The sequence below is a fragment of the Xyrauchen texanus genome, chromosome 14 (assembly GCF_025860055.1).
Source record: "Xyrauchen texanus isolate HMW12.3.18 chromosome 14, RBS_HiC_50CHRs, whole genome shotgun sequence".
Taxonomy (NCBI): domain Eukaryota; kingdom Metazoa; phylum Chordata; class Actinopteri; order Cypriniformes; family Catostomidae; genus Xyrauchen; species Xyrauchen texanus.
Window position 1 is genome coordinate 45,297,884 of NC_068289.1, and position 26,505 is coordinate 45,324,388.

The following is a 26,505-nucleotide window of genomic DNA, read 5'->3' on the forward strand; positions in this document are numbered from 1 at the left end:
TCTCTGCATCCCTTCCCTCCACTAACCATTTATCTTCACTTGAGTTAAATGAAGCTAAAAATGCTCTTTATCATTATTAACATTAACGTCTTGTCTTTAAAGTGTCTGCCCTCTTACCTACAGGCCAGCACATGCTACAACCTCCAGCCCCTTGCTGTCTGTGACAATTCAAAAACAACGCTCCGAGCTGAGGGCTGTGGAAAGAAAGCGGCAAAAGAAAGTCAAAAGACCCTGCAGACCTGAGCAAGTATCAATCACTTCTCTCCTCTTTTTCCACCTGCATTTCTAGTGCTAAAATTGATTATTACCAGAATAAAATCAGAAAAAAATTCAGATTCACGTAAACTATTTTCAACTTTCTCATCTCTTCTCTATCCTCCTCCACCACATCCTACTGCTTCTCTGACTGCTGATGACACATTTTGTACTGACAAAGTAGCAGTTTTCTACTCCTAACACCCACAGTCACTCTCTTCCAACATGCCATCCTCTGTTCTCTTCTTTCTCCCCTCTCTCTGAGACTGAGGTCTCCAAAGTGCTTCTTTCTAACCATCCTGCCACCTGTCCACTTGACCCTATCCCCTCACATGTTATGCAAGCTGCCTCTCCATCAATCTTTCCTGCACTCACACACATTATCAACACATCTCTCACAACAGGAAAATTTCCCAATATGTTAAAGCAGGCTTGAGTAACCCCACTGCTCAAAAAACCAACACACAACTTGACAGTAGTTGACAACTACAACTCTCCTGCCTTTTCTATCTAAAACTATTGAGAGGGTAATTTTCCTCTTGTCAGTAGCTGAAACCCTGCGACTGGTGAGAGCTAATTCCAAATAATCCGTCCTCATCCTCCTTGACTTGTCTGCTGATTTCAACACAGTGAACCACAAGATTCTCCTGTCCCCCCTCTCTGACCTGGGCATCACAGGAACTGCGCTTGGATGGGTTGAATCATACCTCATTGGCAGATCTTTCAAGGTCTCCTGGAGAGGAGAGGTGTCCGAGTCACACCAGCTGACCACTGGTGTTCCTCAAGGATCAGTGCTTGGACCCCTTCTCTTCTCGATATACACAACATCACACAGACCGATCATTGAGGCACATGGCTTTTCCTACCACTGCTAAACAGATGACATGCAGCTCTACCTGTCGTTCCAGCCTGATGACCCTATTGTCTCAGTTCGTATCTCTGCCTGCCTCTTGGAAATTTTGGCCTGGATGAAGAAATGCCACATTCAGTTCAACCTTTCCAGACAGAACTCCTTGTGATCCCAGCCAACCCATCTGTTGACCACAGCCGATCTATTCATCTTGGTTCAACCAACAAGAACAGCTCGGATCCTGGGAGTGGTGGTAGATGGCCAGCTTAATTTTACCACCTACATCTCATCAACCGCCCAGTCTTGCAGATTTGCGCTCTACAACATCAGGAAAATAAGACCTTTTCTGTCTGAATATGCTGCACATCTCGCTGGTCCAAGCTCTGGTAATTTCAAGACTGGACTTCTGTAATGCTTTGTTGGCTGGCTTCCCAGCTAAAATTAAGCCTCTGCAAATGGTCCAGAATGGACCTTCAATCAGCCAAAAAGGGCTCATGTCACCCCACTCTTGATTTCACTTTACTGGCTACCTGTAGCTGCCTGCATAAAATTCAAGGCTTTGACTTGAACCGCACCCTCTTACTTCAATTCACTTCTACAGGTCTTTGCTCCAACTCGCTCTCTGTGATCTATGAACAAGCGGCATCTGGTGGTCCCATCACAAAGAGGCTCAAAGTCTATTTCACGATCTTTCACTTTTTCTGTTCCACTGTGGTGGAATGAGCTTCCAACATCCACACGATCTGCTGATACCATCTCAACATTCAAGAACCAGCTGAAAACACATCTGTTCCGCGAGCACTTAACCAATCCACACTAATTGCCCTTACCATTGAACTTAACTTGTACTTACTGTAAACACACACACACACACACACACACACACACACACACACACATATATATATATATATATATATATATATATATATATATATATATATATATACACTTCTATCTCTTTCTGTCACTTTCTTCTGCTCTAGCACCTATACTACTCCAGCTGCCTTGAGAGCTTGGCAGTAAAACACTGTAGATGTTGTTGAACTTTGTATGACAGATTGCTTGCTATGTTCCTCCTTTGTAAGTTGCTTTGGATAAAAGCTTCTGCTAAATGAATAAATGAAAATACAGTTGTTGAGGGAGTGACATTAAATGTGGCAGTTTTCATTCACCTGACTACCGTAATACTGTATATTATTTCCTAATTTGGAAAGCCATGGAAACGTAATAGTGTATTTTTTTATTTTGCTGCTACATCAAATGGGAATACAAAAAATAATATTTGCCACATTTTCCACTACAGACATTTACCCCACTATTTACTTCAGTGTTTTTAACTCGGAAATGTGACAAAGATTTAATTGTGGTGTAAAAACCACCCAGACTTACACACTTAGTTGTTAATCATTAATTAAGACACTACATTAGCTTCCTAGAGAAATGCATTCCTTTTGCCATAACACCTAGTGCATGACATCCAACTGAAATTATACCTCTGCAAGATCTCACAGCTGTTATTAAAGCTTTACAGTTTGTTTGGTCATCGAACCATCCACCCCACCCCCAGCATCCCATGCACATGCTCTCACATGAATGCACACTCACACACCCATGCACAGATGCACGTATTCCATAGGTGGATTATCTCTGTTATTTTATTAGCTGTCAAGGGAGTGCTGCCTAATCATTTGCCCTGAGGGGGAGAGTGGGCACACTGGATTACAGGGGTGCTCACCTGTTACAGCAGCCCAGTTGATCATTGCCTGGTGTTTCCCAGGGAGTCCGTAATAATGTGGCACAATGGAGGGTGTGTCTCAGCTGACACTCAGCACAAAAGGTGAACAGTCCTGAAAAAACCTCAGACTTTCAATCCCTGGTGTGATTTAATTCAAGGTGAGCCTTGAATGGTGTACGCGACATTGCAGTGTTTTTTGACAAGCCATGTGATGTGTGGTGACACATGAGGTGTAGCCGTCCAGCTGACAGATTAAACTCTGCGGTCAGAGAGCGAGCAGTCGGGCCACAGACCAAACGCGTGGGGAGAAGGCTGTCAACAATAGCAGCACCTGTACTACAAAGTACAGAGTCTACTTTGGTTTAACTGGAATAGCCTCCTTGTCTCCTTAAACCCTCTTTTGAAAGATTAGTCTGGGCAGGTCAATCAAGCCCTAGAAGCCCTCCGCGCTCTGCTCTGGACACATAATGTGCTCTTGGTGCTCTTGTCAAAGCCCGTGGTCACACTCCTGCATCAAGCTCAACTTTATTGTTGTAGCGGTAGAGGGAGGAGAAAAGACAAACAGAGTGAGAAGAGAACTCAAGGGTCAACTATTAGGTCCATCTCATTCCTCCGAGGGCTTTTGTGAGCCATCTGAATTCATATGTGCATTTGGAATAAAGCACGAGAGTTCCTATTGTTTGCTCCGCATGAAATTGAAATTGCTTTGAGTTGTTTAACAAGCTTATAGGGGGATGCAAAGCTCCCTCGGAATGCAATTTTAAGAATGTGTTTGGCATTTGAAGGAAGTTGTGCCTTTGGCCGAGGTTGTGCAGCATTTACATGAGCTGATGTACAATAGCTTGATGGTGGAGAGGAGAATGTTACACATTAACAGGTTTTTCATTAAGTCAATATGCATATCATTGGCGACTCTTTTCTCTTGGCTCCTTGGAAACGGATCAGCCTGTGTATCGTATTGACTAGGACTCTCTTACTTGAGCTGGGAGTCTTGCTGTCCAGCCCAAACTCTGTTTATGGCTTGTTTACATGCAGGTTAGAGGATCATACTTTGATCCTATTTTATATTAAGATAAAAAAGACTAATAAAGAAAATTCTGTCATTATTTACTCACCAGAATTGCTTGCTATCTTCCATGGAACACAAAGAATGATATTTTGCAGAATGTTAGGACTGACAGCTTTAGTCTCCATTCACTTTCAATGTGTGGACAAAAAGCTGCAAGTTAAGGGGGGGCAATTAAACTATGAATTGTTCTCTTATAACAAAATCTTTCTTGCAAGTCAGTCCATTAGTGGCCATCTTTGGAATGCTCCTGTAAGCTATTTCCAGTCATGAAAGTGCAGCTCCTATCTACGTGAATGGGGAAAGACCGAAATCTCCAAAACGGTTGGTCAAGATTATGATCAAAGAGCATATTTCATATCAGCAGTAAAATCTGACAACACTGGTATCACAAATTGTGCTTATTTACCTCAGATTACACAAAAAAATTACATTTTCCACACTAATGCGCATGAGCATTCTTGAGTTCATTGACAAGCTATGTCAATATCTAAAAGGTGATTGATTCTTTTACATGTAAGGAAGGGGCCTCCTTTTTACATCCGTTGAGTGTCCGGTGTTCCAGTTTATCCTATTCATTTTAATCGAAGTGTCCTGTCTCTGGTTATAGTCCTCTCTGTAGACATTACATTGAAATGCATATTTACATAGAAAAAACTACACACCTTTAATTCTCACCTTACCACCATATGCTGTGGCTGAACATTTTTGATGTATTGAGAATGGTTTTGCAATTGAATCAGGACTCTGAATCTAAATTGAACATAATTGTGAAGTGCCTCAAGATTCCCAGCCTTAAACTCCACTGTGAGAGGTATCTGGGGCTCCTCTGGGGTGGACAGATGTTCCTGTGTTCTCTGCTGTAGGTACAACTTCAGTATCACTTTCACTGAGTGCTGCTTGTGATTTTTTTTTTGTGGCATATTCCCAATGGATCTTCCTCATTTCTCTGTCTGTCACACCCGCCCCCATAGAGACTGCACAACTAATGGAGGGACCTAACACAGATTGCTGTTTTTTTCCTACTCTTGCTTATATTAGGATAGGTGTTATTGTCCAACTTTTCTTTTTAAAATTATTTTTGCAATTTAAAATACAATATATACAATAAATAAATAAATAAATACATTTGTACATACACTAAGAGCAACAATGGCTCTAATTGAACAAAATGCATGCGTGTCCCATTTTTAACTGATGGAATAAGGAATTGATCATCCAAAAATAAATTTTTCTCATCATAACCTCTTGTTGTTCCAAACCATGTAACCTAATTTCTTCCATGGAACACAAAAGGAGACGTTAAGTATTATGTTAGTATCAGTCACCATTCACTCTCTTTGCATCCTTTTATCCAATGAAAGTGAATGGTGAATGAGGCTGTCAGTCTGCCTAATGTCTGTTGTTGTGTTCCCAGAAGAAATTCAGTCATGAGGGTGAGTAAATAAAGACAAAATTAAAATTTTTGCGTGAACTATCCCTTTAATTGGAAGCATCACATGCCTTTATATGAGTCTTCTCGTTATACTGCGCCTGGATGAGCCAACTAGACTGATCTCATGAAAATTAAATGACTGTGGCAACATTTTTGCAAAATTACATTACGTGGCTAATTACAGTGGTTCCGAGGTGAAAAATCCACTGTGTGGTGCTGCAAGATCATGTAGATTTACACTCTACAATATCAGGAAGATAAGACCCTTCCTCTCTGTACATGCCACACAACTGCTCGTTCAGTCCCTTGTCATAACTAGACTGGACTACTGTAACGCTCTCATTGCAGGCCTTCCTGCATGTGCTATTAGACCTCTTCAAATGATCCAGAATGCAGCAACACGTCTGGTCTTCAATGAACCTAAGAGAGCACATGTTACACCACTTTTTGTCTCTCTCCACTGGCTGCCGGTTCATGCACGTATTAAACTCAAGGCCCTGATGCTGGCATATAGAACAGTCACTGGGTCTGCTCCAGCATACCTAAAAACATTTATGCAGAGCTACATTCCCACCAGAAGCCTGCGGTCAGCTAAGGAACGTCACCTTGTCGTACCAAAACAAAGAGGCACCAAAACACTTTCTCAGACTTTCAGCTTCATCATACCACGGTGGTGGAATGACCTTCCCAACTCAATCCGGGAAGCTAACTCACTCTCTATGTTCAAAAAACGGCTAAAAACACATCTTTTCCAAAAGCACTTAACCGGTCAAAAAAAAAAAAAGAAAAGAAAAAAATGTATTTACATTTCTTGTTGCACTTAAATCTGTTTTGTATACTATTCTGATGATAGTGAAACTTTGTAATATGGCACTTTTGGTACCACTGTCTCCCTAAGATGATTCGCTTATGTTTTTCCTCTTTTGTAAGTCGCTTTGGATAAAAACATCTGCCAAATTAATAAATGTAAATGTAAATGTAAAGGGAGTAAAAAGTTCTCCCAAACAAATGAGGCCTTATGGGTTTGTGTTCTAGTTATAAATAAACAAAAAACAACCTCCCTTCCCTAAACCTTACACCTAACCAATATTGTCATAAAAGTAAATGTAAGGTGAAAAACGCAATTGCTGAATCAACCATATAATTTAGGGGTGCTTCTATGACATGCACTTTCAGCTCATGTTTTCTGTTGGACCCGTACACCAGCTCCTTTCCGTTGCAAGTTGAGCCAGAATGCAACTTGAACACAATTTAATAAGCTTGAAAGTGTAGTTGGTTATGTAATGCAAATGTTAAAATGTATGGCCATCACAGTTCATGTGCTATAGTCACAGTGTTTAGATATCATAAGATAGCATTGTGTGCATTGAGCTACCTAAAACTAATTTTGCGAACATTTTGGTATAGTAACGTGATTCTATGAGACCAGCTCAGAATCAATTATTCCAACAAAAGCAAGTGTATTGATTGAAGCCCAAACCTTCACTTCAGTTCCCCACGTCATCTAGCGGTTGGAGCATCTCCTGCCTGGTGATCCCCCTGCTAGAGGGGACAAATCTGGAGAGGGCTGGGTCTCCCCCACTGCTAATGTGCACTAATGCCAGTCCCTGACACTATGCCAGATGCTCTGCTTTTGGCAGAGGATCTAAGCAAATCTAGGAGCACTCATCCCCCGTATGGAGATCTCACGGCTGGTAGGACAGTGACACTCTCTCCTGCTCCATCTCCTGTATGGCCCCCAGATCTCTTACCTCCCCTTGGGCCTGCTGGATCCAACTCCTCTCCGCTCCTGACCTTTTCCCACAGCAAGGCTCCAATCTAGGCTTATCCGATGGAGGGCTCTCTCCCCTCGCCAGTCAGCAAGCCAGGCATTTCAAGGCAAAAATAAGACATCTGTTCTTGAGGATTAGCAAATATTCTATGCACCCCAGAAAGCCCATTTGTGTATTGTGGGCTCAGCTAGTGTAACAGTCTGTGGGTTACGTGAGTGCAGTTTGATGGCTGTGTTATGTACATTGCAACTCTCTTATCCCTTCTATGTGCCTTACTTTACCATTAGCTTGGCAAAGTACAAACCTGAACTAGGTTTTTTTTAAATCCCCAACTCAAGGCCAAAATATATCCAATCTAACTCTTCCAAGAGCTTTCCATCTACATCCACCAAATTTTCCACAGACCTTCACCCCATTTTGACTCAAAACTGACAATCAAATATCCAAAAAAATACAAAATATCCCTTAGAATTTGGACACATCCACACAATTTTTTTTGTTTTCTGATTAATATTTTCTCCATTTTTGGTGGAGGAAAATGATGTTTCAGTGTGGATGAGAGGTGCAAATGTAGCAAAATGAATACACTTTTAACCAAAATGTATTATCAAGGATGTGGTTTTACATTGACTGTGGCCTACTTTTCTGTGTTCCGGATCAGATCACGGCTGGTCAACCGCGTTGCCTTTCAAAGTATACTTTTTTGACGATGAGCGAACAGGAGCACGTGTGACGCATACACACTATGACTGCTTTATTTTACTCTTATAGTACAGTGAACGTAGGCGCATGAGCTGACTATGTGCACAGACGAGGACTGTTTGTGTTCAAGAAAATCTGGGCCGCAAGTGGACAGTCCGCACAGACTGTGCTGCTGACAAAATTGGCATCATGCATACTGTGCACGGAGTGATCAGCATCATGGACAACCGAAGTATATTTTGGCCTTAAATGTAGCAAAATAAATGCTTTGTCAAACGAAAAAGTATTATTGAGGACGTGACCTGAATGTTCAGAGACCTATGTTCATGAATGTCAAAAAGTTCAAATTTAAGTACATTCAATCCCTTTAAGCTTCTTAGATCTAACCATCAATCTATTTATGTATAGATTCAAGACATAGCTTCATAAACCACAGAATGATTTCTCAATTACACAAGTATCACTGCACTGTAACAGGAAGCAACAATACCTTGCAATCAAAATGTCTGGACTGTGCGGTCAGTCCGCTCATTAGCACAGTGGGAGGGTGTTTACAGGCACTTTTGGGGCTTTGTTTGTCTCTGAAATAAATGTGAAACCTGACCTGCTCTTAGGTAATTTACCCCTGATTATGGAAAAAGCGCTCCCCTGTGCCAAATCATCAGCTCCTCAGGGACACCCTCCTCAGCCACACCATTCAGATGCCTCTGTCTTTCCCATCAGCACCCTCTGTGCCCTAAGATGTTGGCCGGACAAAAACAGATGTATTGGACTCTGTGTTGGGTGACATTAACCCTCAGGGGTGAAACAGCCTTAAGCCTCTGAGTCACAGGGTGACCTCATGGAATGTCCGCAGGAGGTAGGGACATGTGTCTGAAAATGTGTGCGTCACTATCAAGCTATTGATAGGACATGCAGAACCAACTTGTGCACATGGATAATACATATTAGCAGAAAGATATCCCTGTTGACAAGACCAGCATGAATTTCCTGCTGGTTTATGCTGGTTGGCACTGGACAAGCTGGTCTAATCATGCTACTCATCAGCATCCAATACTGGAGACCTGCATCCAAAACAGAATATTTCTATAGGTAGGTTTACACTGGAAAGTCCATTTCTATATATGCACATATGTTAAAGTCTTGGCTACAAAAAAGCTATTGAATTTTTCCACCATTGTCCAGGAAAAGAGATTCAATGAACTGAACACATGCTGTCACACTATATGGTGTACGATTTGCTATATAGGTTAAACTACCATTAAGCAGCCTATTGTAGGCTTTCAGCTAAATTTAAACAGTAAAACTAATAAGAAACATATTGTAATGGATAAACTGCATTAACAATACAAAAATGTAGCAATTTACCCTGACCTGACATTTATCAAAAATATCCTTGTCCTGAGAACAACATTTTGGTTAAAATCTACTTACAGTACATTAAATAGTAACATAAAATATTTAGATGAATCGGCAGGCTTCATCAAAAGGTTATAATTAACGTGTGTGTGGATGCAAGATCTCTGAAATCTCTTTCAGGCTGCTAATCATAGTGGCCTTTTGCGGGAACACAAACACACCTCATGGAGGTGAAACCTGAGTGTGGCCTCTTCGTCAGGATTGTCTTTCATCAAGCTCCTGGGAGCCATCGTGCATCGCTCACACAAACATGGGATTATGTGCCATAGTAACACGGTATAGCACATGCAGACGAGCTATGCCCCCATTCACTCTGCTGTGGTGTTTGGATTTATCCTGAACTCCATCTCAGATATGATCATTAAAACAGCAGTAACATAGTTTCCCCTTTCAGTGTAATGAATTAATGTGAGATGGGGGCTCTGTTCCAAAAACCAAGTGAGCCATCTTGCTTTCTACATCCTACATAGACAGCTGCCTTCTACGGCAGCATCCAAGCTGAAATGGAACCCCATTAGTGACTGATTTGGAATGCTTTGGAGTGCAGAGGAGACTCAAAAATCGACAACTAATTTGATATATAGTTTGGAGTTAGGTGCTATACTAACAATGCAACACTCTAATAAGCATAAAAAATGGCATACACAAATGTTTGGTATAATAGTCCAGTAGTTCTCAACCTTATCAACTCATTGTCCAAGATAATATTTTATGTCCCCCCTAACCCAGGAAACTAAGAGAGTCAGTAGATTCAAATACATTATTTTTGCTATTCCAGAAGTTTCAGGAACTGTCAGTTTATAAGTTGTAGGTCTGCAATCTTGATTTCTGTAGTTTATTTTAAAATCATGGAATCATGCAAAAGTCATGGAAACCCCTTGGAAGTTTGATGAGGCCAGCTAGTGGGCCCTGGCCCCCGTGATTGAGAACCACTCTACTTGTCCATTTTTAATTATATTAAACCATTTTTACTTTTCAATGTTTAATTCTTAGTCAGTCTCTCCAGAATTTTGCAGTTGCAGGACTTAATGCAAATCCAACCACTCTCCGAATTATTTGCAGTAGCTTGCAATTTTGTATAATTTCTGAAATTTTCCAGCATTAAATGTGAATCAGATCACTTTTCTCCATGTTTAACAGCAACCAAATAAATAATACAAATGCCTGAAAATCTACACAATAGAAACATCTCAAACTGCACAGCCTCCATTGTATCATCTCCACATAGGGCTGTCAACTCTCCCAAATTAGCCGGGACATACCAAATTTAGGCCGAAACTACGACGTCCCATATGAGATCCTAGAGGCTCGAACAGTGCTCATATCATGTTCGCTCTCAAAATCCTTGTCTAAACTTTCAACAGCATTCATCACAGCTGGCATTTGACCTTCACGTGTTCTTTAGGATCTGCTTTGAGTGTGTTGTACAGTGCAGGTCCATGATGGTCAGAGTTCATCTGAAGTGCACACATAATAATTAATAACATTTATACATAATGCACTCTTGCACCAGATAATGAGATACAAAAATATGTCATATATTTGCTTAAAATAAGTCAACTGTGATTACAATTAAAGTGCTCAGTGATTGCAATTCTCTCAAATAATTACGGTTTGATTAAATGTACTCCATCAGGCGATGTAATAATTGCAACAGGCCTTATTATTCATATATCTGTGTTTTTAGTTTACAGTTTTATAGTAGGTCTACTATTTTAAACCAAACCAAACCAAAGTTTACTTACATTGTCTGAGGCAGGAAAATACTCTCTCTCTCTCTCTCTCTCTCTCTCTCTCTCTCTCTCTCTCTCTCTCTCTCTCTCTCTCTCATATATATATATATATACTGTATATATATATAGCAATTCAAGGGTGTTTCCATTGAACTCTGATTAGCATATCACCTCTTAAATGTATGGCATTTTTGTGTGTAATTATATTTACAGGTAATTGGACTTATACCATCATTGACACAAATTACACAAGTATACTGTGATGCTTTGGGACTTTTCACTGCAAAAGAACACAACAAAATGCTGCAAATGGCATTGCAATTTTTGTGAAAAGCCACTGTAAATTTTGCCATTTTGAGATGCAGTAAAGTAATAAAGAAACCTGGTGGGACTGCTAAGTATATTCAACATTGTTCTTGCTTTGTTCTCAATTTAGGATAGATTTTTTTTCTTAGCTCATCACCATGCATTTTGTTTTTACCTTCTACTATATATAGGCTGGAATCGGGCAGATTCGTCTTTGTGAAGACTGCATGAATCAAGCCATATACAAGGTCATCCTGGAAGAAAACTTGCTTCCTTCTGCTCCGACAATGTTCCCCAACCCTGAGGATTGTTTTTTCCAATCAATGTGTGGATGGAGGACCACCAGATCAAGACCCTGTCATGGCCAGCCCAATCTCCAGACCTGAGTCCCATTGAAAATCTCTGGAATGTAATCAAGAGGAAGATGGATGGCCACAAGCCATCAAACAAAGCCGAGCTGCTTGAATTTTTGCACCAGGAGTGGCATAAAGTCACCCAACAGCAATGTGAATGACTGGTTGAGAGCATGCCAAGACACATGAAAGCATTTAATGAAAATCAGGGTTATTCCACAAATATTGATTTCTGAACTCTTCCAAATTTAAAACATTAGTATTGTGTTGTTTAAAAATGAATATGAACTTGTTTTCTTTGCATTATTCTAGGTCTGAAAACACTGCATCTTTTTATTATTTTGACCAACTGTCATTTTTTGCAAATAAATGCTCTAAATGACAATATTTGTATTTAGAAATGTTGTCAGTACTTTATGGAATAAAACCAAAAAATTAATTTTACTCAAACACATACCTATACATAGTAAATCCAGAGAAACTGATAATTTTGCAGTGGTCTCTTAATTTTTTCCAGAGCTGTATATATATAAATGTGAATTTCTTTGACCTCTTTTTGTTTCCCTCAGAAATCGTGGTTGTGTTCCAAATATCTAGTGAGCTGCCTACAGCATTTTAATATATATTGCTGTAGGCTGCTCACTAGGTTTTTGGAACACAACCACGATTTCTGAGGGAAACAAAAGAAGGTCAAAGAAATCCACATCTTTTTATGTGGGTATTTTTTAAGTACATGCCTTTAAGTACGTGCACCTCAAGCATTTCTCGCCATAAATGAATGTATCATACATTTTCTCATTAGGGCCATCACGATAATGTACATATTGCGATACATACGTCAGGATTCACTATATCATGATATCATAATTGGATCGCGATTAAAATGGCACCAAATTCATGAGTCAGACCCAATGTGTTTGTTAGAAAAAGAGAGAAACTGCAGGATAAATTTCAATTTCAGTTTCAATTTCTGTTACGCCTCACTAAAGTAGATCTGACCACACTGAGGAACGCCGTACATAGTTAGCCCTATTTAGACCGACCAGCTGGTTCTAAAACTGTTGGACAAGATAGGACTTCACAAATATATTAAAACAAATATTGACACAGGGATCTAAAGTATGTCTAAAATATAATGTGATAAGTACAGCGATATTTAATATATGATTGTATCCACACAGTATTAAATCTCATGTGTCATGTAGTGGGCTTGAAGCCCCCTCATTGAGGATGAGGGATGTTTAGCCTCCTGAGCCCCATTCACAGCTATAACATTAGCAGTGATGCCTCCCCCCTGCACCTGCTCCCTTGTGCAGACCCCAGCATCCTGGCTCTATGGTCCCCAAGAGCCACAAGGTGGGAGATGGGATCAGCATCTCCATACTGTGCGAGTCTCTTTAGCTCTTTCAAGATTATAAATCCCCCCAGCATCCCCAGCCCACATCCTGCATCTCCTCTTGTGTCATTTTTGTATCTATTTGAACTGTGACCTTGGGCACCCCCTGCAACTCCTGCTCTGTGATGTCAGCAGGGGGTACGGCGGAGGGCAATCCGAGGGTAGCGGCTCGTTAGCAGGTCGAGGGTCGAGAGCTTCGGGGGCCGGATTAGAATAATGAGGGAGATGGTGGAGGAAGGAGAGAGTTTTGAGCTTCACCTCAGCTTCCATCGATCTCAGGCACTACAGGAAGGCCGGGAGGGAAAGGAGCCCCCTAATTTCTGATAATTATGATCCAGTGTTACTCAATACTAGTTTCTCTGAGCAAAGAAATATTGACAGACAAACTGAACCATGATGGGGAAGAGACATACAACAAAGTACCATTATACTAGTGATAAATCAGTACACTGGGGTCAGGGTCAGGCTGAACACCAAGGAAGTATTTAAAGTCACAGTGAAGTGCTTTGTGAGTGCAGTTCTATCTAGGCTTTAGTTTACAAGAAATGTCCTCATAAACCACATTTATAGCATAATACCCTTGGTATTACCATTTTGTAACCTAAAAAGAAAAGTACTCGTAAACCACCCAAACCCACACACACACACACACACACACACACACACACACACACACACACACATACATCCCTTTCCACAGTGCTGTTCATGCCAGAGCCAATTTTCTGGGAAACTGAGAACCGATCTCAATACTGGCCTGCTTTTCCACTGTCTTAAGAAACAGACGATGATATACCTGACAATATTAATACATAACCAGCCCATAATGCAATATTTTCAATTTATGTTTTGCTTGCAAAAATGTTTTAGTCAGAATATATGGCTACCGCTTGACTGATAATCTAGAAGCATTAGGCTAGTATCATCCATTTGGACTTTAGTCAATGTCCATCTTCAAATAAATTTGATTGAATTTTGTGTAACTTTTGTGTCAAAAATGCATGTATATGTGTAAATAAAATTTTCTTTAATTACATTTTATTAGCTTGTATCACACACAGTGGAACCGAAAAGTATTTGGACACTCAAGACACGCTTAAGGTCGTACTTTGATGTACTGAATTTCAAAATTAAGACTGGTTGTCATGTTTCAGAAACATGTCCAGAGTTAATGTGATGAACTATACAGGAGATTACTCTGTTAGGGCACTTATGTTAACTTGATGAGAACTAACTTCATACATTCACTAAAATCAACTTGGTAGGGTTGCACCAGCTGTGTGTAAGGTCTCATGGAAGTTGAGAGATAAAGTTCACACTAAGGGCTTGGTAACTACTAGTTAGTTTGTAACTAAGTCAGTGCTTAATTTGGTTGCATCAACGGTTCTTAAGGCAAGACTTCACTAGTAGGTCATAAGCTCTCCGTAATGTAACACGTAGTCACATAAATATGACGTTTACCTTTTTTGATCCAATAAGCAGCCTTCAAATGTTCGTTAATTTTCAAACCTTGTATGCTCACATAACTGTCAGCTGTAATTAATTATATCCCCATTAAAATACTAAAGTAATTGCAAAACTGGCAAATTAAAAAAGTAATTTGCAGATGCAACTTGGTTTGATATTTTTTTATCTAATGCAATAACATTCAGAATTTTGTTAGTACAGCGTAAGTGCCAAAATAATGGATACTGGATACAGTAAACATCACAATTATAACGTCATCATCCACCCCACTCTGAAGTTATCTGTTTTCGCATCTTCAATAGAAAAACCCAAAATGGTCAACCACTAGACCAGTGGTTCCCAACCCTGGTCCTGGAGGCCCCCAAACACTACACATTTTGGATACATCCCTAATTAAACACACCTGATTCAACTCATCAGCTCGTTAGAGGAGACTCCAAGACGTGAATTGGGCGTGCCAGAAAAGGGAGGTATACAAATTTGCAGTGTTGTGGGGCCTCCAGGAACAGAGTTAGGTACAACTAAACTAGATAAAACCACCAAAAAGTGAACAGAGTGAGAATGAGAGCATAAGTGGTGTATTTATTCATGCCTTCTCCTCATTCTTGGCAGCCATTCAGCCACTGTAAACAACAGACACAGATCTGACCTTTTCAATTGGTGGAGACTGAACTCACGCTGTGAGAGAGGCATTCTGCAGCAAGGGTGGCAGACAAAAGCTGAACTCACGATAAGAAATCGTTATTATGTAGGATGGGGGCTTTGGCTCACATTAACAGATGTGCACTTCTCTAAACTGGGTGAGTATCAAGCACTTAAATGAATGCCCGTGGGATTCATGTCACAAGGGGATTCATGAATCTTCCCTTTCTTTGTTGTTTTTCATCTGCAGGTTTCAAGAACTGCCCCAAGTCTCTCAAAGTCTTTGTGAAACCTACAAGCCACAACAAAGAACCCTACCAAATCTACCTGGATGAGGTGGCCCCACTCTTCAAACTTGTTTATAAGCTGATGTCACTAGAAGTCTTACACATATAGGTGCAAGTACCTGAGTATTTGAGTATTTGGAATTGACAGCAAAGTTGATCATGAAAACAAAATAATTGTGTGACTTGAGTTTTTTCCTCAACTTTTAAACATTTTATGATAAAAATGTATTAACAACTACTGCACGCAAGTGTAACTACTTACACAGATGGCATAATAGATTCGTCAGACACCAAATAGCATCAATACTGTACATGCTAACTTTAAATCCATACTTTAAATACCCTGGAGAGGGCCAACACAGTGGATGCATTTTTTATTTCAAACAGCTACACTTAATAATAATGCTAAAAATAGAAGGCTTACTTTTTTGTAGACACATTTTTTGAGACACGTCTTTTTTTAAAGAAATATTTATTTAAAAATGTGACAGGTCGGAATATGAATACATATATATATATATATATATATATATATATATATATATATGTATATATTATCTTCAGAAAGCTGACAGCATCTCTGCTTGGGTGTGGACACAAGTGATCACACATGCTCCGTCTCTCTCTCTCTCTCTCACTCACACACACACACACATCCATCCATCCTTGTTTATCCAATAACAGCACAAGCCGTGATACTATTTCTGAAGTGAACTTTTTGAATTACAAACGAAGGCTTGGACGCATCATTTGGTTTGAACCAGCAACGGCAGATTCTGATCCATCACGTAATAAAGTAGTTCCATGCACAAATGCATTTTTATGACCGTACTCAGTTTTTCCAAAAACAAATTATTTACATGTTCATTGAACTGTTGTATATAAGCAATATCACACTTGCAATGGTGCTATAGGGCCCTAAATCAATCACAGCAGTGCTGATATAGGGCCTTATCACACTCTTGCTCATGTGAGTTATTGCTTAAATATACAGTATATGAATTATATATATATATATATATATATATATATATATATATATATATATATATATATACTCATATTCCGACCTGTGATGCATTTTTAAGCTAAACTGTTTCTTTAAAAAGACGCATCTCAAAAAATGTCTACAAAAAATGTAAGTCTTCTTAGTGCAGTTATTTATATATATAATGTATATGTAAAGTTGAAAATATATATATATATATATATATATATATATATATATATATATATATATTTTTTAAAAGCAACAAGAATCACAATAAAAGTGAAAAATGTATATAAAAAAGAGAAAAAGTAAAATTTAAATACAAAGAACTAACATATATTAATCAAAGGCTAAATGAAATGATATATTGTTTTACTATTGAATTTAATAAATTAAAATATATTCATCTAAAATATTTAATTATTTTCACCATAAAATATCAGTCCATCCCTAATGCTAACAGACAGTACATACAGTATATACAGATCAACACAGTCCTTTCAGGTTCATATGAAGCCTTTGCGCAAAGGTGGTTTCCGCCTCCTCAGGCCACACAACTGGCCGAAGTGCATTAACGTCTGCCCTCAGGGTCCGTTCTCTCAGGATTCATCCCTCATTGCTCAGCAATTCCCCATACATGCTAATAAGCTGGACATTATGCTTTACGCCATTAGGCATCGGTAACAGATCATGGGAAATCAATATTTTAGGGTGAGGAAATGTCAAGTTTCCTATGCTAATTCATCATTTGAACACACAATTAAAAACAAAATAAATCATGTTTACCATTTTAATTGTCATCTCCGCACATTTTACTAAACACTAGTTAGAGGATACATTATTATTAGCAGTGCTAAGGCAAGCATAACTATTACTATTGCTCAGATGAAAGGTTAGGATTTCAACAAACCCCTATGCTAATTACAGTTTATGCTGCTGACATGAATAATACCTAAAATCTTCCTCAATATTTGGCTGGTAGACGAAAAAAACCTGATAGGTGAAAACAATCCCATAGACTTAAAATTAGTCATAAGTAGGGACCAGAATATCATAAAAACTTGGTTGTGGGCTCTTTAAGTTACTAACTAGCAACCACCAAGAACACCCTAGTAAGCACATTGCAGCATGTTTACAACAACTCAGAATACCTTAGCAGCCACTGAGCAACACCGTAGTAACCAACTACAAAACCTGTGCATCTTGGTGGTGAGTTTCGAACACGCAAACACTACTTGCAGTTTCTTCAAATAATAGTATACTTAAAAACTTAAATATAGTTAAAGGGATGTTTCATCTAAAAATGAAAATTCTGTCCTTATTTATTCATCCTCATGTTGCTCTAACCACATGTGACTTTTTTTCTGAAGTGGAACACAAAAGGAGTAAACAGTAACTGAGTCTAACATTCTGCCCAACATTTTATTCCTCGAAAGAAATTAGTTGGGACATCATAAAGGTGAGTAATGACTGACAGAATTTTAATTATTGGATGAACTATCGTTTTAAGACTTTGCTGTCTTTCATTCTAATGCTTTTGAATATGATAACATTTTTGTATATAGCTGTTTATAAATGTATGTAAACTCTCCAGCAGAATTTAAAATTTTTTTGGTTTGTTTGTATGCTGTTTGTTTGTGTGTTTGAGTTTTGTATGCACTATACTTGAAGTAGCAGCTGTGCTACACTGCAGTGGATGCATCTCACACTCATAATGACAAGAGAAGTGTATCTTCCGTCAGTAACCTGACCCAGGGGGAGGGACTGCACCCATCTGTTCTAATGTAAAGTTAGCCAGCTGGTAGGTAACTGTGCAGTGTGTAATCCTCACTCCCCTGGCATCAAAAGGTGCACTAGTGACTGATGCAAGAGGCTGTAGCCTTTAGCCTCCTAGTTAGCGAGCTCGCCTCTCATGCCGGAGACGCCGGTTTGAATCCCACTCAGAGTAGGTCGAGCAGGACTGGTTACAGTGATGCCGTGACCCGGATGGAAGTAAGGTTTAGGGGGTGAGTGCAACGGTAGCCAGCTGGTAGGTAGTTGTGCAATGTGTACACCTCACTCCCCTGGCCTCAAGAGGCACACTAGTGACTGACGCAAGAGGCTGTAGCCTTTAGCCTCCTCGTTAGTGCGTCCACCTCCCATGCCGGAGAAGCTGGTTCGAATATCGCTCGGAGTGTGTTGAGCAGGACCAGTTACACTAACATAATGCGGAACTCCCCTTTACCCAGCTCCTCTCTCTCTTCAACACACACACACACACACACAGGACCCTAGACTACACTGCACATTGACAACCACAGACTACTATACACACCCAAATACTCACCAGTTGCCCCCTGCTTTTGAGAGGAGGACTCGAAAATCTGTGCTGTATTGAATGTGGCTACCTGATTCCAGAAGCCATTTGAACAGTAATAGAATCCATTTGGTGATGATTTGTTCCTGAGGGCAGAGGCTGAAGGATCGAGGTGGAGCCATTAAACAGCATTTTACCTAACAGGAATTAAAGATCTCATTACCCACTCTGACACGGTAGAGGAAGGCAAAGCTTTGAGAATATACATGATAGAATTAGCTCTAGGCATTATTACGCATCAGCAATATTCCGGTATGGTGACATTCATGAGAAGCAATTAAAGCTTGCAATTCAGAGCTATATACAGATAACTAAAGCTGGTACAGGAAAATGTAACTTTTGGCACTTGCTTGGTCATTTAGGAGTCTATTTACAGTAGCATTTTATGTGCTGAGGCTGTGTAGATCAAGCACTGATTAAGCACTGTTTTAGCTATAAATTTTAATTTTACAGCTTGGTCCAGAATGGTTAATCAATGTTTGTGAGCTCTGAAAAAGGTGGCTGGGTTGTGGCTTTGTTTGACAACGTTAGGCACTGATGTCCAGCGCAGTCAGAACAGCTCACTTTGATTTGCAAGTGCTCCGCCTACAGGTCAGCACTTAGAATTGCACTCTAATTTTGGACTTATAACTCAGGCTATGTTTGGAATAGTATACTACTATACTTCTCTTAACATTCTGCAGTCTTAAGTAGATATATCTCTGTACAATATGTGAATATTTAGTATGCATGGAATAACTGCATGACCTACTACATTTGTCAAAAGCAGCATGCAGTGTACAGTGCAGTATACAGTAAGTATGTAGTATGTAGTAAGTAGTACAGTAGAATTCAATTCCATTGTAATTTCGACAAGTGTATATTTTGCATAAAAACAAACAAAATTCTAATATTGATCATTGATGTGACTTTCAGTAACCAAAAACAACTCGGTCAATATCCATCTGTTCTTCTAAATGTTTTTGAAAAATCATTAAAAACAGTTTAACTAGTTCAATTCAGGCTTATGATCCTATGTCCATGCAGGTTCATTGGTGCATATGGATCTGTTGTGGAGCTGGTACCAGGAACAGACATGATAAGCAGAAACAGCACTCGCATCTCTGTGTGCATTGTGAAGCACTTTCTTTAACAACAACAACAAAAAAAACATCCATCTGCAAGTGTCACATCAGCATCGGTGAGCCCTTTGATGGGTGGCCACAGCTGAGACACGCTCCGTGGTGGAGGTGCCCCAGAAAATGCTAAGTGGGACACGGCGTGCACAATGCCATCTGCGGCATACCACCCCATTCCCCCGCATTCAGCTGCATTTCCTTTGCCAAACAAGCCAAGGGTTTCTCCAACAGGATGCCAAACCTGATTCGACAGTTCTTGTCTATAAAGACATGGGGACACTAGCTCTGTTCCAAAATTTTGAGCTGCTTTTTAAGGCATCATATGTATGCTCCCGATGCAAAGACTGTTCCAAAAGGTGACTGGTGACTGAGGCAAACATACTGCCTAATATCTCCCAAAAACTTCACTGACCTTTGATCGCTGACCTGCTTGACCCTTGCTACATAAGTTGCATCACCTTATTTTAATGCAAACTGTTCACCACATCGTGAATACTGGGAACAATTTTGACCTGGTTTTGCACAGCTTGGGCAAAGCTGAAAACAAGAGCAGCAGCCATTTTGTACCAGGACGCTTGATATTCTTGATTAAAAATGCAAACAGCATGCTAGTATAAATTCTGCTTTACAGCCAGGACCATATGTTCTGCTGAAGCCATTTGCCAAAGCCTGGCAAATGGTACTAAAGCCAGTTTGGAGTGCTTTCCTTTAAAAAATAATTAATTATTTATTTTCCGCAGTCACCGAGAGAAAGCACAATCCTGAAAGTCTGCAGCTTGGAGGACTATGATGGGTATGTACAGTATAGATACTGTACTGTTTATATAGTTGTATAGAACTGATTCATACTAACAAATCATTTCAGGAGTAAAGCATATTCAGAACGTCATCATGTCTGCATAAAATGTACAATCAAGCACATTTCCCCTCCAAACCCTCATTACTTTAATGCATCTAGATGTTTTACTTTTGAGATTTCTCAAAAAGAGTTTGAGAAATTACTGTTAAACAGTATTTTTATTTATATCAGCATAACGACAGTACAACAAATACTACCATATTTTACAAATACTTAACAATTTAAATATATATATATGTCATAAAAACAAAATCTTAATGAATAAAATAAGCTTTTAATGGCTTAAAAATAGGAGAAATATGATTTGGACATGTTCTTAATAGGTTTTGGGACATAATTCTTGACAGGTTTTGTAACAATTAAAATATTTTAAATAAATAAATAAAACGTAAATAATAAAATAGCCTTTTAATGGTATTAAAATAGGAGAAATATGACCGAGACATATTTCTTGACAGGTTCTGTTAAATTCTGTAAAACCTTCTGCACTTTATGTATGACATTACAGTCACGACATGTCCCGAATGGCAAAGAAACATCTTGAAATCCGATCTGACCACTCAAACTTCAATGCAAATTGCAAAAAACTGATTTTAAACAGATGTCAAACCTCATATGGATGTGGTTTAGATCCGGTTTATAAAAAATAAATATCAAGTTGATGTTCAAATTACAGACAACTTAAAAGATTGTATATAGCTTTGTTCGTATGGCCAGTCTGAACAAAGCTCTGATTCTCGATGTGCTAAACCAGAAGCCGAGAATAACTCTAATTAAAAGGAAGCTTTATTTGGGCTCTGTGATGTGAGTGAAAATGGCACAAAGTCAAAGCCAGATGATGGTGTAATCCCTCCTCTCCCTCACGTCACCACGCCTCTCGAGGTGACATTTAGCCTTAATAAATAAAGTAGTGTTTGGGACAGAGGGAGAAGATGGAGAGAGAGAGAGAGAGAGAGAGAGAGAGAGAGAGAGAGAGAGAGAGAGAGAGAGAGAGAGAGGCAGAGGTGGATTTATACAAAATGAGTGATAATACTTTGATTGGAGCGGCATGCTGCAGGACCCAGTGCGGAGCTCTCCGGTAGAGCAGGTCTCACTGGTGCAGCTCGGCAGGTGGTTCCTTAATTACCCTTTCTGGAAGCAGTGATGAAGTACCGCCATCCAGCCGACCGCAGGCACGGCACATCGCTCACACCACATCGTACAGTCTTTCTCCGCGTGCTCCAATACTTCTCACAATTAGCTCCTATTAAATATCTCCGGCCCTGGCTTAACGCTCATCCGTTACCGCCGCCCATTGCATCCTCTAGGGTCGGTGGGAGGGAACGTGCTGGGTCTGGCACAGTGGTCTTTGATTAAAAACAGCGTGCAGGTTCACAGCAGTGACAAAGGGACAAGGGTGATCACTGAGTGAATAAGATATTCGTGTTGAATGGTGATTCATTTGTGGAGTACGACTGTTGTAGAAGGGCTTGCATTGAAGGGGTGGCGGTGTTCTTGTGGATAAAATAAATAAAGAGATCAGACCCTGTAAGAGGTCACAGTGTAACTGAAACAGTAAAGATGTAGGCCTACTTCATAAGATTATGTAGTTTGTCTAGAATGTCAACAAAAAGCTTCAGGGTTGAGGATCAATGGAACCATGTTTGGTAAGACAATTCCAGGTGACTTCCAGCAGCCATAAGGCTTTCACTTGAGGGTGAAACAGATCTGCTGTAAAAAAAAAAAAAAGTGGTTGTCTGACTTGACAATGGCCAGAACGGGTCTGGTCTGATACTGTTGCCTCCCTCATTTATATTTACGTATTTGGCAGATGCTATTATCCAAAGCGACTTAGGGTTAGGGTTGCGAACCGAGAACTGGTTCTTATTCAGAACTTGTTAAAATATATTTAAATACTGTAACTGTATGATTTTCATAAATTTCGGTTCCAATATCCCATCCATGCGGACACAACACCATGCTTAAATACTTTGACAGTGTTTCCTGCTTCCACTCAACAGGACTGCATCACAGCTATTAAATCAGCACCGTGAAACATACAATGCAACCAGTGTAGTCTGATTCCCAAACAAATGACTCTTGTAAGCCAGTTCTTTTTAACCTACACTGCAAAAAAAACAGCGTATGACTGTTATGAGTGGGTTCATTTAAATCTACAGCACAAAACATACAGCACGACCAGTTTAGCCCAATTTCTGAAGCAATGACATATGAGTCCGTTCTTTTGAATCTACACCGCACCACAAAACATACAGCGCTTCCAACCGAATGAATGACTTTGATTAGCCTGTTCTTTTTAGTGAATCGAAAACTACTGAACTGTAAGTCATTCATTTTGATATGTCCGACTTAAACCAAATTCTAAGTTAAAGAGACACATTATGACTTTTGTTGTCATTTGTGGTATTTTAGAAAAGAATAATGAAAGAATAAAATATCTAAATATCTGTAAACACCTTTTGCTAAAATATGAAATGGCCTCATTGCTGTAACCCTTAAACGCATAGGAATTTCACTAAACTCTTACATCTATCACAAATGGATTCTACAAATGCCCAATTAAAAGACAATTAGACAATTTAATTTGATATATTTGGAGGTTTCATTTTTCATATATATTAAAGAGATATTGTAACAAATCTAGAACAAGATTCATTACTTTCACACTGAACTTTCATGAGAGGTAACTGGCTGTCAAACACATGGTGAGCTACACATAACATAAAGATACGCAAGTTTTTCTCAGGAACTTATTGAACATACTGTACAAATTACAATAGTCTTATCATACTGTTCATGTATTTATAGTTTACATTCATGTTGTTGATTCACCAAATAGCAATGTCAAACGTAAACCAAGTCAATCACAGAAAGAACAGCGCCACCTTGAGTAAGAAATAGCATGTATAATATGTATGCGCACATGCACATGGGATACTGATAATTCACCATATTGATAATTCGTTGTTGCACTGAAAATCAGTGTGAAATATTATTTATTTGTATCATTAAACTACGCATTAATGACCCTATACACTTTGGTACTTATACTTTTGTTGTTGTTGCTGTTGCAATTTTGGATTTGTGTGTGTGCGTTACACAATTTATAAGACAGAGATCGAGGAATGCTAAATAGGTGTGGGCACCACACCAAAAAATGGATGAGGAACAGGGTGTGGAATGAGGTCCTAGGTCACTAAAGACTCAAGGTACTGTATGTGTTAAGGGTTAAACTGCTGAGGGCTGTAAATCCGATAAGAATTGCATTTCTTATTTCCAAATATGTCTTTATTAAAAATACTAAAATAATCCAAAATGGAACTGTTTTGATTAAGGAATGATTAAGGAGGTATCTAAACCGAGATTGTTAAATTCCTTACGATTCCCATTCCCATCCATTGAAAAAAACTGATTTTCAACGTTCTCTGACACAGCATAAACTTGTGCCTAGGCGCCTGTACAGTGCCTTCAAGGTATACTGTGCATATTATCAGTTTTGTTTGCTGGGAATTGAATCTACAGTATAACCTTAGGATTACTACCACAACGGCCTACCAAATGAGCAACAGGAACATCTGCTGAGAGTTCATCATAATCTAATACAAAAGAGCGTGTTTGAAAGCGCATGTGGTATATTATATATTTGCACTTATAATAATATATTTCATTATAGATAATAGATTTTTCTTGCGCCTGTACAGTACAGCAATAAGACTCGACAAGATTTAACGTCGAGGATAATGTTTGTGTGGAATTTCGACATCAGTCATAATCCGTCTGTGTATTCCAATTTCACAAAGCTTATTCTTTGTTGAGGATTTACAAAAATTATGCTCTGACTATTTTGTTGAAATTTAATTTTCTGTCTGCATGACAAATCACTGAGGATATCTAAGCTACTTAACCCTGGGGTGGGGTGGGGATGGGGGTGTTGGGGGGGATAACAGGATAATCTTCAGGAAGGGAAAACTGTGTCAGCACTATTCTTATCACATCATTTTACCACACATAAAATGTCCCGACAACCTGATAAATATTACTGAGACTTGGGAGTGTCCCATACATTTCTCAGCCCTTTGAATTTGCACAAGTAATAAAAGACAACTTGAGGACTTCAATAGTTTTTAGTCAGGGTGATTATTATTTAACTTCAGATATGGGATGGTTTTGCTTTAAAAAGTTGAGAGCTTATTGATACAATATATGAAGTGTTTTATTAGAGAAAATGTGTCAAACATGTGGTCTTCAACACTTCGCGAATGTACAAGAAGAGAAGAGACTTTTCAGTCTTTCCCTATTGAGGAATTGTGTTATTATTCTCTAAAGACAGGCCAACTCGATCACCTCCTCTCATTTCTATGAACTCCATTAATTAACCTCTGAAGAATTAATTCGGCAAAGGTAATACTAATCACACATTTTTTCATTAATAGATCATAACACATTAATTACTTCAGCAGTCTGATGCTTCCCCCAGTTTAAATAGAGCGGTGCTATTTTGGTTAGGTCTCACATGAAGACACATATTCGCTCCCTGTATCTTGCAAACATGTGACACAAAAGATGTTAAAGAGATGGCACATCAGCAATTGATGCAATTATTTCCCCTCACACATGTATGTTAATTATCAGCACCTTGATTGGAAAGACCTTATTTGTGCAGTTTTTACTGCCACTACATTGGATGCTTCATGGGAAATGAGAAAAGCCACAAAGGCTAAAGTTTGTATAGTTCATAGAGCATAAACATACACTTGTCAGTCCTACTTTAGAGTGCTATATACTGTATGGTTATGTTCACATAACAGCAGAATAGGGTTGTCAGTCCTGTTATAGGAGTGAATTAATTAAAAAGTTGCACCACTTTAGCATGTGGTATTATTCACTAGCCACCCGCAATCTAGCTTAAAGGAATAGTTCACCCAAAAATGAAAATTCAATCATCATTTACTCACCCTCATGCCAAAATTCACACGGATGTGTGAATTTTTTTACTCCTGCTGATCACAAATTAAGATTTTTAGAAGAATATCCTCAGCTCTGTCGGTCCATAAAATGCAAGTGAATGGGTGCCAACATTTTGACGCTCCAAAAAGCTCATAAATGTTGTTAAATCCATATCTGTGGTTAGATAGTAGTTATATGATAGGTGTAGGTGAGAAACAGGTAAATATTTAAGTCCATATTTGTTAGAAATTCTTCTCCCTGCTCAGCAGGGGGTGTATGCATGAAGAATGTGAATCACCAAAAACAGGGGATCTGTCACAAACTATTCTGTGTTTCCCCTGTCTTCAAGAGAATCTTATTTTTAAATTACCTTCTTCACTACATTTCCCAAGATGCATCAATATTATCCTCACCTGTCTTCCCTCATCATTGTCTTCAGCTGTTTTGTGTTACCCATCATTTGTACCGACTGAGCAGGGAGGGGAATTTATATTCAAAATAGACTAAAATATTGATGTGTTTCTCACCAAAACCTATTAGATCACTTCTAAAGACATTGATTTAACTACTGAAGTCATATGTATTACTTTTATGCAGACATATGTGATTTTTGGAGCTTCAAACTATTGGCACCCATTCACTTGCACTATATGGACCTACAGAGCTGAGTTATTCTTCTAAAAATCTTTGTTTATGTTCTGCTGAAGAAGAAAGTCATACATATCCAGGATGGCATGAGGGTGAGTAAACGATGAGAAAACTATTCCTTTAAGCAGGCACAATCAGCGAAGAAATAGAGCTGTATCTTGAGTA

At 39.1% G+C, this 26,505-nt stretch overlaps 1 pseudogene; it reads left to right on the forward strand.

Moving 5' to 3' along the window:
- The window catches only part of LOC127654628 (ceramide kinase-like protein), a 79,794-nt pseudogene that overhangs the window by 13,500 nt on the left and 39,789 nt on the right, over window positions 1–26,505 (forward strand).